We start from the raw sequence: 12,662 nt of genomic DNA, 5'->3' as shown, positions 1-12,662 counted from the left end.
TATAACGATATACGGAGGGATAATGCTACTTGATATTTAGATTCAGTGATATCGCTACCGGCCGTCCCCCCTCCGCGCCACTTCCGGCGTTCGAGGCCGGGTAGCAGTATCCCTCACTCCGTATTTACTCGAGCCTTACGTCGATTCTACTCCAGTTGATACGGAATACAGGATAATACTACCTAAAATACGTGCTGCCAACTGTTGAATTAAACCCCACCGTCATCTCACATCTTCTTTATTTACTGTTATTTTATTCTTTAAATTTTCGTATTACCTAAATTATAGACTTACGTTTTGTGAAGTTTTATGTCCATTTATACAATTTCCATTATAAACGGACTTTGTCTCGTTATTATATCTCGCATATGACCTTTGACTATTAATACAATAGTTCTTCTGTATCCCATAGTGAATGGATATAACATACGATTTCCCAAAACTTATTATTATTAACCAATCGTTTCAATTGTTATAATTTAAAATTCTCATAATGCAACTGGATGAAATATAAAATTCCAAAGTGCAAATGATAAAAGCCACGTAATTTACCAAATAAAACTAATCTTAGTTTTACATTGCCGTTATTAACTCCGTTTAGTGATTAATTTCAAATTAATGTAGGATAAGTAAATACCCCCGCCGCAGCTAACCTGCTGTCTAAGCGAATTTCCATTTGGCTGAATTAATTTTCAATCCATCTATTTAAATAACATTAGGTTTAACGAGTACCTAGGTTTGCTGCTACAAGGAAACTAATAAAGTGTGTGTTTTAAGTAAAATAATTATTGCTTAGTATAAAATAAATATATTTGCCAAGTTTGATCAAAAGATATCCATAAACAAGCAAACTACAACATTTTACAATATTCTCCATAAGAATAACATGGGGATTTTAAATTTAATTTTTTTTTTAGTTTTCTCCGTAACCAATAACCGTACAAAAACACTTTGATATACTGAATTGTTTGTTTTTTAAGCTCTTAAGGAAGGTTTAGAGAAAAATTGGGAAATTTTGTGTTTTGAGGGTCAAAAGTGAGAAAACCCAATTTTTACCCGTTTCATCGTAGGTGAACGCATTGCTTATAATCTGTTTTAAATTACACAAGAAGTGACAATATGTATACATGTACTAGTGGATGATCTGCTAAAATTTCGACTGGTTACGTAACACTAAACATTAACGTCAAGTTATTTATAGGCCTACTTTGAATATATATTTATTCTGTGATTTAACTTTCGGTTTTTGGACGACTTTTAACTCGATGTACAAAAAGTATATGTAACATAGTTACTACTCGGTGTAACATATTATGTTTTCTGAGGTAAATATATTCTTCAATAATTACTAACGATTACAAATGATAAAATTGTAAGTAGAAACTTTGTTTTAGTAGGGTGATCCTTAATCCGCGTAGTTTTTGCGTGGAGTAAATAAGGATCGATATACGGTTTACTGTTAGTTTTTTATATGTCAAAGATTCGTTTTCACCAAAACTGTTACTGTTAACACGCATAGATTTTTTACTAAACTCTGTACTACATTAACATTTCACTTCATGACGGTTACCCCTATTGTAATAAAAATACTGAACGGCCCAATCCACTGTCACCTTTCGTATGTTGTATAATACCGATAATACACGTATAAATTGTTGTTTAGCAAAATTTTACAAACAAAATTCTTAAATAAATTTCATACTTTACCACAGTGGCGTAGGTACAACACCATCTTGAACATATAGGAGGTGAAAAATCCTTCCTGAAATTTGTTTTAAAAGTATGTTACTTTTTTAATATATTTTAAGTGTTGACGGCCTCTTGTAACCTTGCATTTGCACACATAGACTAACCACCCGTTCGTGGATCGTATACAGCAAAGCAAGGAGTGAGCCGGTACAGTACAAACCACCCGGCTTATATACTGTACCACCACCATTATACACATGTTTTGAAAGAAAATATTTTATCTTTTTTTACTTTTATTATAATTAAGCTTGTTTATTGTAAGTATACTATTTTGTTTATCGATAACTGGCACCACAAAAAATGCTATACCAGTGGCAGTAGCCAAAGTTCCTATGCGCGACTAAATCTGGTTGGGTTATAGGTGAAGGGGTTGACCAGGGCACTTTTGTGAAACCATTTGTGTATTGCTCCTAACCCTCACTCACATATATCCCCAGCACTGCCAATAACCGGTACCCGTAAGCTATTTGCGCGCCAAACGCACTCGAGTCACCGAACAGTCAACAGCTTATAAACCACTCCTTCTACTCCCCTCACTCGCACTACGCTTGGTCCGGTCTTCAAGTAGTGTCATTCGTCTGGTGTTAGTAGCGCGTTCGTGTTTGTTACTTTGCTACAAATAAACTTTCATTAAATGTTATAATTTAGCCTAGGGTTTTACGGTTTCATTCAACTTTTTATACTGCTATGACATTTTTTAAGAATCACTAAGATAATACGGAGTTAGCTCTTTTTTTAATATTCAACTGAAATAGTTACAAAAATAACACACAAAACATAAAATACACAAACAAATAAAAAGCATAAAAATGCATTTTAGATAAATATTTTAGGGGATTAGGTTGAAGCAGCGACTACAAAACTTTAAGAATGTTCCGATATTTGGACTGTTTATAATTTTTCACCACATTATGATGTTTTTAGCTTTATTACATACGTTAATTGGTGGATGAAAGTTACGTTTTGCTGGCCATGCCAGCTGTCATCGTAATTTGGGGGCCAACCAGGGTTTTACAGCCTGGGGCCGCAAAATCAGCTGTCCGCTTCCTTACTTTAAACACACAATCAAAATCTATAGCATTGCAATAGAATTTTATTATTGTCACCGTTGCCTAGCAACTATTCATTTTTATTTTTGCTGATTCCTCAAATTATTTTTTCACATAACCTTAAAGTTGTAGTTGTGTTGACTATCAGTGTGCATTATTATAGTGGTGAATAGTGGTAATAGGGTATAGTGGGGTGAAAAATAGTGTTCGTACCACAGACCGAAATGGTTTTGCAGCTCTCGATCGATTTAAGTTCTCGACTTCGTCTCGAACTTAAAAACCATCTCGAGCCAGCAAAACCTTATTTTTGGCACAAGGTACGAAATATACTATTAAAATCCCCTTGTTCGTGACTATATGGATACGTGTGTCTATGTGTTATTACAGTCAAGGTCTATTAATTGTTAATTTAAAAAAATCCCGGGGGAGCCCTCCAGTAGCCCTCTTGTCGAAGGTCTATCTATGACACTCCTTTACAGTACTAATATAGTACTTTAATGGCATTTTTCAAACAATACCAATGTAGTAAATAGGCAAAAGTATCGATGACTACATTTTTATATTTGTATGATATCCATTTAATAGTATCATATAGTTATGCTTGCTACAGCCTTGAGCTTTATTCTATTCATTTTTGCTTTTAAGCAAACACAAACGATGAGAAATGAAAATCATTGATAAATCACGAACTCTATTATCTCTCTTGTTTGTAAAAACCCACTAGTATTGTACTTTACAATAGTTTTAGACTATATGTCTGCGAAAGCTTTATTTAAACTAGTATCTAAACGAAACTCTAACTACTACCATTATTTTGTTTAATAATTAAAAACAAATGCACAGTGAGGTCTGGATTCAATTCGATTATGCCAGTAAAATCGGTAATAAATATTTAAATTTGTTTATTTATTCTTTTTTTTTAATATGACATTCTCAACTAAAACCCGTAAACATGCCGATTCATAATGTTTATTACAACTATGACCAAAAATTTAGACATAAGGTCAACTAAGAAGATAAGCCATTAAGAAGATAGCTCAAGTTAATGGATTTCGAACCAAGACAAGAGAGGACATCGCAAGAAAGACGAAAAGAAAACTCATTAGACAGAATACACTACACAGCAGAACAACTTTAGAAGAGATAAAAGATGAAAACACCAGATATGTCACATTTAGCTACACGGGGACTACAACACAAAGGACTGCTAACAGATTCAAGAAATACGGAGTTTTGATAGCCTACAGGACTCAGAACACCATGAGTAAAATACTGCACCCAAAAATAGAAGATTGTAACAGATTCGACGCATCGGGCATCTATAAAATCAATTGTAAAGATTGTGATAGCTTCTACATTGGACAGACTGTGAACTTCGTCAACAACTTCAAAAACCACATATCTGCATGGAGGACCAACAAACCAGAAAGATCAAACGTCGCACAACACCTGTTACAAAATGGACACTCAATAGGAAAAATGGAGGATAATCTATGTATTTTAAAGAATTGTAAGAAGGGATATGTGATGAATGCTTGGGAAGAATTGTATATTTATAAGGAAAAATGTAAAAATTGAAATACGTTGATTAATGAACAAGTAAATTTCGATTCCAGTTGTACTTATAAAAATGTATTGGCCGGTGTTTCCGGTAGCCAATAGGGTATAAATAGGGACGCCATTCAAGATTCTTGTCATTCGCCTATTGGGTCTGATGATGATTGGAGTGTCCAATCAAAATCGATCACCACTTTCCATCTTTTGTATATTTATCGTCTTGTGAGTAATAGTATAAGCGTAAATAAAAAAAGCGTGTAAAAGACGTATCTTTATTTACTTTCCATAAGGTTAATACAAAGTATTATAATTCACGGGACGATTATGACAATAGACAGGTTTTTACTAAAGAACGGATAGTAAAAATATATTGATCCGTATGTCGAAATGTATGTTTTAGTAGGTGAGGAATTTGATTTTGACATTTTCAAACTTTCGAAAATGTACCGTTTAGGCTGTAGAGTTGAAAACTCGGAGAAACTTAATTATAAATTTTAAAAATCTTTTTGTGGTGAAATATAAATATAATAGTCTCAAACCCTAAACCAAATAATGCTGATTCATAATGGTTATTACAACTATGATCGATAATGTAGCCATAAGGTCAATAAAAATTATTACGTTGAGCGCGACTATTATGACAATATACAGTTTGTTATTATGTCAAACCCTATTGATCTGTATGTCAAAATGTATGTTTTAGTATGTGAGGAATCCGATTTTAACATTTTCAAACTTTCGAAAATGTACCGTTTAGGCTGTAGAGTTGGAAACTCGGAGAAACTTTATTATAAATTTTAAAAATCTTTTTGTGGTGAAATATAAATATAATACCCTCAAACCCTAAACCAAATAATGCTGATTCATAATGGTTATTACAACTATGATCGATAATGTAGCCATAAGGTCAATAATAGTATATTTCGTACCTAGGGCCGAAAATGAGGTTTTGCCGGCTCGAGATAGTTTTTAAGTTCGAGACGAAGTCGAGAACTTAAATCGATCGAGAGCTGCAAAACCATTTCGGTCCGTGGTACGAACGCTATTTTTCACCACACTATACCCTATTACCACTATAATAATGCACACTGATAGTCAACTACAACTTTAAGGTTATGTGAAGAAATAATTTGAGGAATCAGCAAAAATAAAAATAAATAGTTGCTAGGCAACGGTGACAATAACACAATTCTATTGCAATGCAATGGATTTTGATAGTGTATTTAAAATGCATTCATGTTTTAAGTAAGTAAGCGGACAGCTGATTTTGCGGCCCCGGCCTGTAAAAACCTGCTCGGTCCCCAAATTACGATGACAGCTGGCATGGCCAGCAAAACGTAACTTTCAGCCACCAATAAACGTATGTAATACAGCCAAAAACATCATAGTGTGGTGAAAAAATTATTATGTTGAGCGCGACTATTATGACAATATACATACAGTTTCTTATTATGTCGAACCCTATTGATCTGTATGTCAAAATGTATGTTTTAGTATGTGAGGAATCCGATTTTAACATTTTCAAACTTTCGAAAATGTACCGTTTAGGCTGTAGAGTTGAAAACTCGGAGAAACTTAATTATAAATTTTAAAAATCTTTTTGTGGTGAAATATAAATATAATAGTCTCAAACCCTAAACCAAATAATGCTGATTCATAATGGTTATTACAACTATGATCGATAATGTAGCCATAAGGTCAATAAAAATTATTATGTTGAGCGCGCTATTATGACAATATACAGTTTGTTATTATGTCGAACCCTATTGATCTGTATGTCAAAATGTATGTTTTAGTATGTGAGGAATCCGATTTTAACATTTTCAAACTTTCGAAAATGTACCGTTTAGGCTGTAGAGTTGGAAACTCGGAGAAACTTTATTATAAATTTTAAAAATCTTTTTGTGGTGAAATATAAATATAATAGTCTCAAACCCTAAACCAAATAATGCTGATTCATAATGGTTATTACAACTATGATCGATAATGTAGCCATAAGGTCAATAAAAATTATTACGTTGAGCGCGACTATTATGACAATATACAGTTTGTTATTATGTCAAACCCTATTGATCTGTATGTCAAAATGTATGTTTTAGTATGTGAGGAATCCGATTTTAACATTTTCAAACTTTCGAAAATGTACCGTTTAGGCTGTAGAGTTGGAAACTCGGAGAAACTTTATTATAAATTTTAAAAATCTTTTTGTGGTGAAATATAAATATAATACCCTCAAACCCTAAACCAAATAATGCTGATTCATAATGGTTATTACAACTATGATCGATAATGTAGCCATAAGGTCAATAAAAATTATTATGTTGAGCGCGACTATTATGACAATATACATTTTCTTATTATGTCGAACCCTATTGATCTGTATGTCAAAATGTATGTTTTAGTATGTGAGGAATCCGATTTTAACATTTTCAAACTTTCGAAAATGTACCGTTTAGGCTGTAGAGTTGAAAACTCGGAGAAACTTTATTATAAATTTTAAAAATTTTTTAGTGGTGAAATAGAAATATAATAGTCTTAAATTTGAGCTTACGATAAAAATGGTAGCCGTTCAAAGATTCAAAAAGGCAGATTAAGGAAGTTTTTGAATAGCTGCCATTTTGCGACTTGGTTATCCGTTTGAGTTCGGGCTTGCGGCATGGCGCTTTATTAAATAAGACCTATAATTTTATACCAAACTTGATCCATGTTTCAATTTGAGGATTTTGACTTACTCCTCATGGGCCGCCCTCCTTAAGATGGAAAAATGAAATAATAGCTCGAAAAAGGTAGACATTTATAGTTATAATTGATTTACAAAGTGTCATTCCTTTATTTATAAAGGTCAACAAAATATATTACCTCGTCCTGGGACTTTTCAATCACACTGTACATAGATTTACCCTAGGATGTTAAGTGGACAGCATTCAAATACAGTGCTGATAAGAGAACAATTGCCGTTCTTTATTAATAAGAGGGAAGTTTTCTTAACACCCTTGTATATAGGTAAAACTTTTAGTTGTCCTTTTAAGAGTCTTGTGTTTTACAAAATAGGCATTCTAACACACTTGGAGAATGAATTTTCAAAATAAATCCAATACATTCAAGGGGACTGTCCCCTCTACAGACTTGTGTAATTCTTTGTCCTCACAACATCTTTGTGCAATAGGGTTTCTCCTCTGTAGTTCTTATTCCATTGCTTATTTAGTACAATCAGCTCGTCATTGGCCCTATCACAACCGGAGCCATCTAGCCTTGATTATAGTATAGCCTCCGTCTTTAGTATAATATCTATACATGTTAATAAGCATATCAATGCACTAGCATAAAGCTTTTCTAAACGTTACAATCATATAATGTTCTTTGTGATTAGATTGCTTTAAACGCCGTACATAATATTTTGCTGCGGCTCGTTCATCTTGGTTTGTCAGGCCATTTAATGATACCTTCTGTTCAATTAATTTTCCTTATTTCTCTGCTTATTGAGTCGAATCAGCTCATCGATATATTTGTCTTTTGTCGGCTACAGTGTTCGTAACTGACTATGATTTTTCGCTACTGTTGCCTATACCCCAATGAACATACATAGTATAGTCCCGCAAACATGCCCCTGATTTATCGCCTGTCACTCAGGTCGTATGAGTCCTGCAGTTTTCCACTAAATGCCTTTATTAACTTATATTACCTTTTAGCGAATTCCCCATATAGGGAATAAGCAATTACCGTAGGTCTCATGGTAACAACTAAACCAGGGACCGATTTGCTTTTTCGTTTTGAGGTCCCCAGAGGGCAAAAACAACATCCCTTCAAATTCATATAGCGCGATAACTCGAGTAAAAATTATCCAATTATAACGAAATTTGGTACAAACGTTTAAAACTACGTTTATTCAAACGAGATCACGAAGCAGCATAATCAGACCATGGAAATGGGGGGTTAGGGGGCGTTTTTGGGGGGTAAAATGAGTTTTCCTCAGTGTTGACCCTAAAAAGAAATCTTTTAGCAATTTATTTCTAAACCATTTGGTAAAGATTAAAAAATAATAAGTTTAGCATATTGAACCGCTTTTGCATGCCTAGAGGTCACGAGGAAAATAAAAAAAAGTGTAATTTAAAATTCTCATTTTATTGTTAAGGAGAAAATAAAAACTGTTGTAGTTTACTTGTTTTTGGATATATATTAAACAAATTTACAAATTTATTTATTTCATCTTATACTATTAACGTAAGGCCAAAAACACGTTTTACCTTCCCCGTAGCAGCAAACCTAAGCACTCGTTAAATCTAATGATATTTAAATTGGGAATACATATGTCTTATTTATGGAAATATTTTTGTAAAAATGTAATGAGACAAGTTTAAATTCACTTAGTCTGAAGGTTTGCTGCGCCGGGTTGTTTTTTATTGGGTGAAAGATTCACATTGTTCCACAGTTGCCTTTGGAAGTTACCCACCCTTTTTCATTTGTGAGGTGTTATAAAAATTCAGCTTTCTCCACTCCGTCTGACATCCATACACTAGCACAAATCTCAGGTGACAAGTGTTCTGCGAACTTCAGATTCCCATCTTCCCAACGCTTATATTGCTATCCAACTGTAGTTAGTTTCGTGCACTTTAAAAAAATGTCTCGAGGCGTAGTCGACGTTGTCAGTCCTCCTTATTCGTCTTTGCGCCTAGCCATGTATAAGTCACGCCAGGTTGGTAAATGAGTTTCTTAATTTCTTGCACACCATCACGCACAATCTAGTTGGAAACTGTATCACAGTGTACTGGAACAATATTAACTTAATGTACTGGACCGATTTTGATTGTTGGAAGTTGCCGTAAAAAATCATAATTATGACGTTTTTGCGTACCAGCATTTGTCCCTCATATTCGTTCTCAGGTAGTAAGAGTCATGCAGTTTTCCAATATATGTTTGTTAATAGCTCGAATTACCTTTTGTATTCTGTGAAGTGTGTTTCACAGTTGTCTCGAGGCGTAGTCGACGTCGTAAGTCCTCCTTCGTTTGCGCCTAGCCGTGTATAAGTCATACTCGGTTGGTAAACGAATTTCTAATTTTGTTGCACCCCAACAGGCACAATCGAGTTGTAAATTGTATTGCAATATACTGGAACAATTAACTTGACGTACCGGACCGATTTTGGTGGTTGGAGTTGCCATACAAAATAAAGTCGTCTTAAAGTCGGAGATGCTTGTTGTAGCGTACCTTCATTTGTCTCTCATATTCGTTTTCAGGACGTAATAGTCCTGCAGTTTTCAATAAATGCTTGTTATATAGCTCGTGTTACGTTTCGTATTATTTCAAAGGTTCACATAGTTTTACAGTTGTCTTCGGCAGTTACCCGCCCTTTTTGTTCGTGAGGTGTTATGCAAATTTAGTTCTTTCCGCTCCGTTTGACATCCATACACTCGCACATATCTCGGGCTAAAAGTGCTCTGCAAACTTCCTTCAAACTACCATCTTTCTAAAGCTTACATTGCTATCCAACCGTTCATTAAGTTTCGTGCACTTTCACAATTGCCTCGAGGCGTGGTCGACGTCGTAAGATCTCCTTATTCGTTTGTGCCTAGCCGTGTATAAGTCATACCAGGTTAGTAAATTAAATCTCGCTCTTTTGCACCCCATACCACACAATCTCGTTGGAAACTGTATTACAGTGTACTGGAACAATTAACTTGATATACTGGACTGATTTTGGTGATTGTAATTTGCCGTTAAAAAATCCTAATTGTGATGAAAGTCAGGGACGCTTGGCGTAACGTACCTGCCACGATTACTAGAAAAATACCGGTATGGATCATAAACATAAACAAAATGACGTTGTTGGCCCGAATCCTATACTAATAGCATTGAACATATGATTTGGCAGTTCCATTTAAGATTCAAGCAATGTCAAATAATGTTTATTATCGGGCCAAAAACGTCATTTGTTTATGTTTATGATCCATACTGGTATTTTTCTAGTAATCGTGGTACCTGCATTTGTCTCTCATATTCGTTCCTTAAACTTATGGAATTGTTATTGTAGTTCATGCTGTATATATATTATTTCATTATGTCAAATTAATCCTAATAAAAAATAATTTAAAGAGGGAAATGTTGTACAGTATACTTATATACAGGGTGAGTTTTTAATGAGTCCCCCCTACTTTTTCTACATTTATTAAGATGTCAACTTCGGGCCCCGTAAGATCATTTTAGAGTAGTAAGTACTTCATTTTGACTAGGTGTAAATCTTTGACCGCCATCTTGGATCCGCCATATTGGATACACAGTTTTTTTTTTTAATGAAAAGCTAGGGCTGTGACCCATCGTTTCAAACGAGATTGTTACGCTGAATATGATGCTGCAATCTGTTCTTAAAATTTCTTATAAATTTATTTTTTGCCCATTTTAACATTGTGCATTTACAAACTAAGACCATAATATCAAAATAGTGCTAGATAAAGATAAGTATACACCATCAGTCATTGTCTATGACAGATTTATTTTTATCAGCCGCCATTTTGAAATGACAAAACGTTTTTTAAATATGAAGGTGGTGCCGTGACCCATCATTTTGAATAACTTTTTAAGCTGAACTCAATACCTCAATCCGTTTTTACTATTCATATTTTGTTTTTTAAATATTGAAATTTTAAATAAAATAATTGTAATATTTCATTAAGAAAGCTTGATAACAAAAAACTGATAGCGGCATTGAGTTTAGCATAAAAAAAGTTATTTAAAATGGTGGGTCACAACAACGCGTTCATATTTTAAATATTTTTTCTCATTTCAAAATGGCGGATCCAAGCTGATTTAGATATAAAATTTAGATATAAAAAAATTTAGATATAACGTAAAATGTTCTTCATAAGAATAGCATTGGAAGCCATACACATCTGATTTCCAGGCCAGTATTCAATACACGCAGTTGGTCTACTTCTTAGCCAGTAAACTCTAAAAATGCACTGTATACTGTATTAAAACCTGGGATAACATTATATCGTTATCTATAATTGAGCCAATTGAGCAATATTGGCTTCGACAACTGGGAAATGGAACCCTAAAACCATAAAATTATACTTAATGTGGCTAATACAACTGTTAATTTTGTATAGTACTTATTTACTTCCCTTAAGTTTCATCACGATCGGATGGTCGTTTTGTAACGCATATTCGCATATATAACAAACATTGGATTTCACATATATAGATAACAACAACAAAGGCAAACAGAGCGACTTTTAGACAAAAAGATCCATCTTGGCAAATAAATAATTCGATTCTCAGTTTGTTTGAATATTAAAATAAGCTGTTTTACATTTCAAGCTTTTTAGGGACTTATGTCCCTACATGCCCCTAGTCCATATATTAATTACGTCAGCTGATTCTTTGCGTCAAAATTGTGGGTGACTGGGAAGTCGTAAAATGACGGGAGAAGGCTCAAATTAGAGGTCTAGATCCCGTGACGGCGGGGAAAATAGTAACATTCCAAAAATGTTTACACAAAATTATATACAGTATAGCATAAAATGTTCTCCAAAAGAATAGCATTAGAAGTCGCTGATTTATGTTCACCTCAATATACTGCAATTTACTGTATAAAAACTATTGATAACGTTATCTTCATCTAATATATAAAATTCTCGTGTCACAGTGTTTGTCTGCAAACTCCTCCGGAACGACTTCACCGATCGTTATGAAATTTGGTGTGTAAATTCTGTAGGTATGCGAATCGGACGTAAACTATTTCCCGTTTCGAAATTCTTAAAAGGGCTCCGCCCCAGTGGCTCTGGGGTTTCCCATGTTAACCTTATGAGAAATGGAATTAATGAATCTTAACAGCTGTTTCAATTAAACAAGTTGGTTCTGTTCTACGATATTCAATAGCATTAAAGTTACAAGGATTACCAACAGGGTGCAGCACTATTATTTCTTTTACATTTATGACAACAGCTAATTTGCAACCAAAAGGTGAGTGAGCGTAGCGAACGAACTTCAACCTGGAGGCGAGTTAGCGTAGCGAACGAGCTCCAACCCAAAGGTAAGAGCGTAGCGAACGAACTTCAACCAGGACGTGATTGAGCGATGCGAACGAGATCATCTTGAAAATTAAACGTAACGGTACTTTCTTTCCATCGGTCTGTCTTAGGGGAAACCTATAACTTAGGCGATACGAAGTTCGCCGGGTCAGCTAGTCTATCTATATAAATAAAATTACAGTTTTGTCTGTACATTGCTTAGAATCATGCGGTATTTATGTTTGTCTGTCCATTCTGTGACTTCGCTTTTCCAATGTGTCACTTTTGGTTTCTACTTACT

The sequence above is a fragment of the Macrosteles quadrilineatus genome, unplaced genomic scaffold (assembly GCF_028750875.1).
Source record: "Macrosteles quadrilineatus isolate MER2022 unplaced genomic scaffold, UCM_ALF_1.0 Scaffold_2__2_contigs__length_208266976, whole genome shotgun sequence".
NCBI classification, from domain to species: domain Eukaryota; kingdom Metazoa; phylum Arthropoda; class Insecta; order Hemiptera; family Cicadellidae; genus Macrosteles; species Macrosteles quadrilineatus.
The sequence above is the reverse complement of the archived record's forward strand: the minus strand, read 5'-3'. Positions refer to the sequence as shown.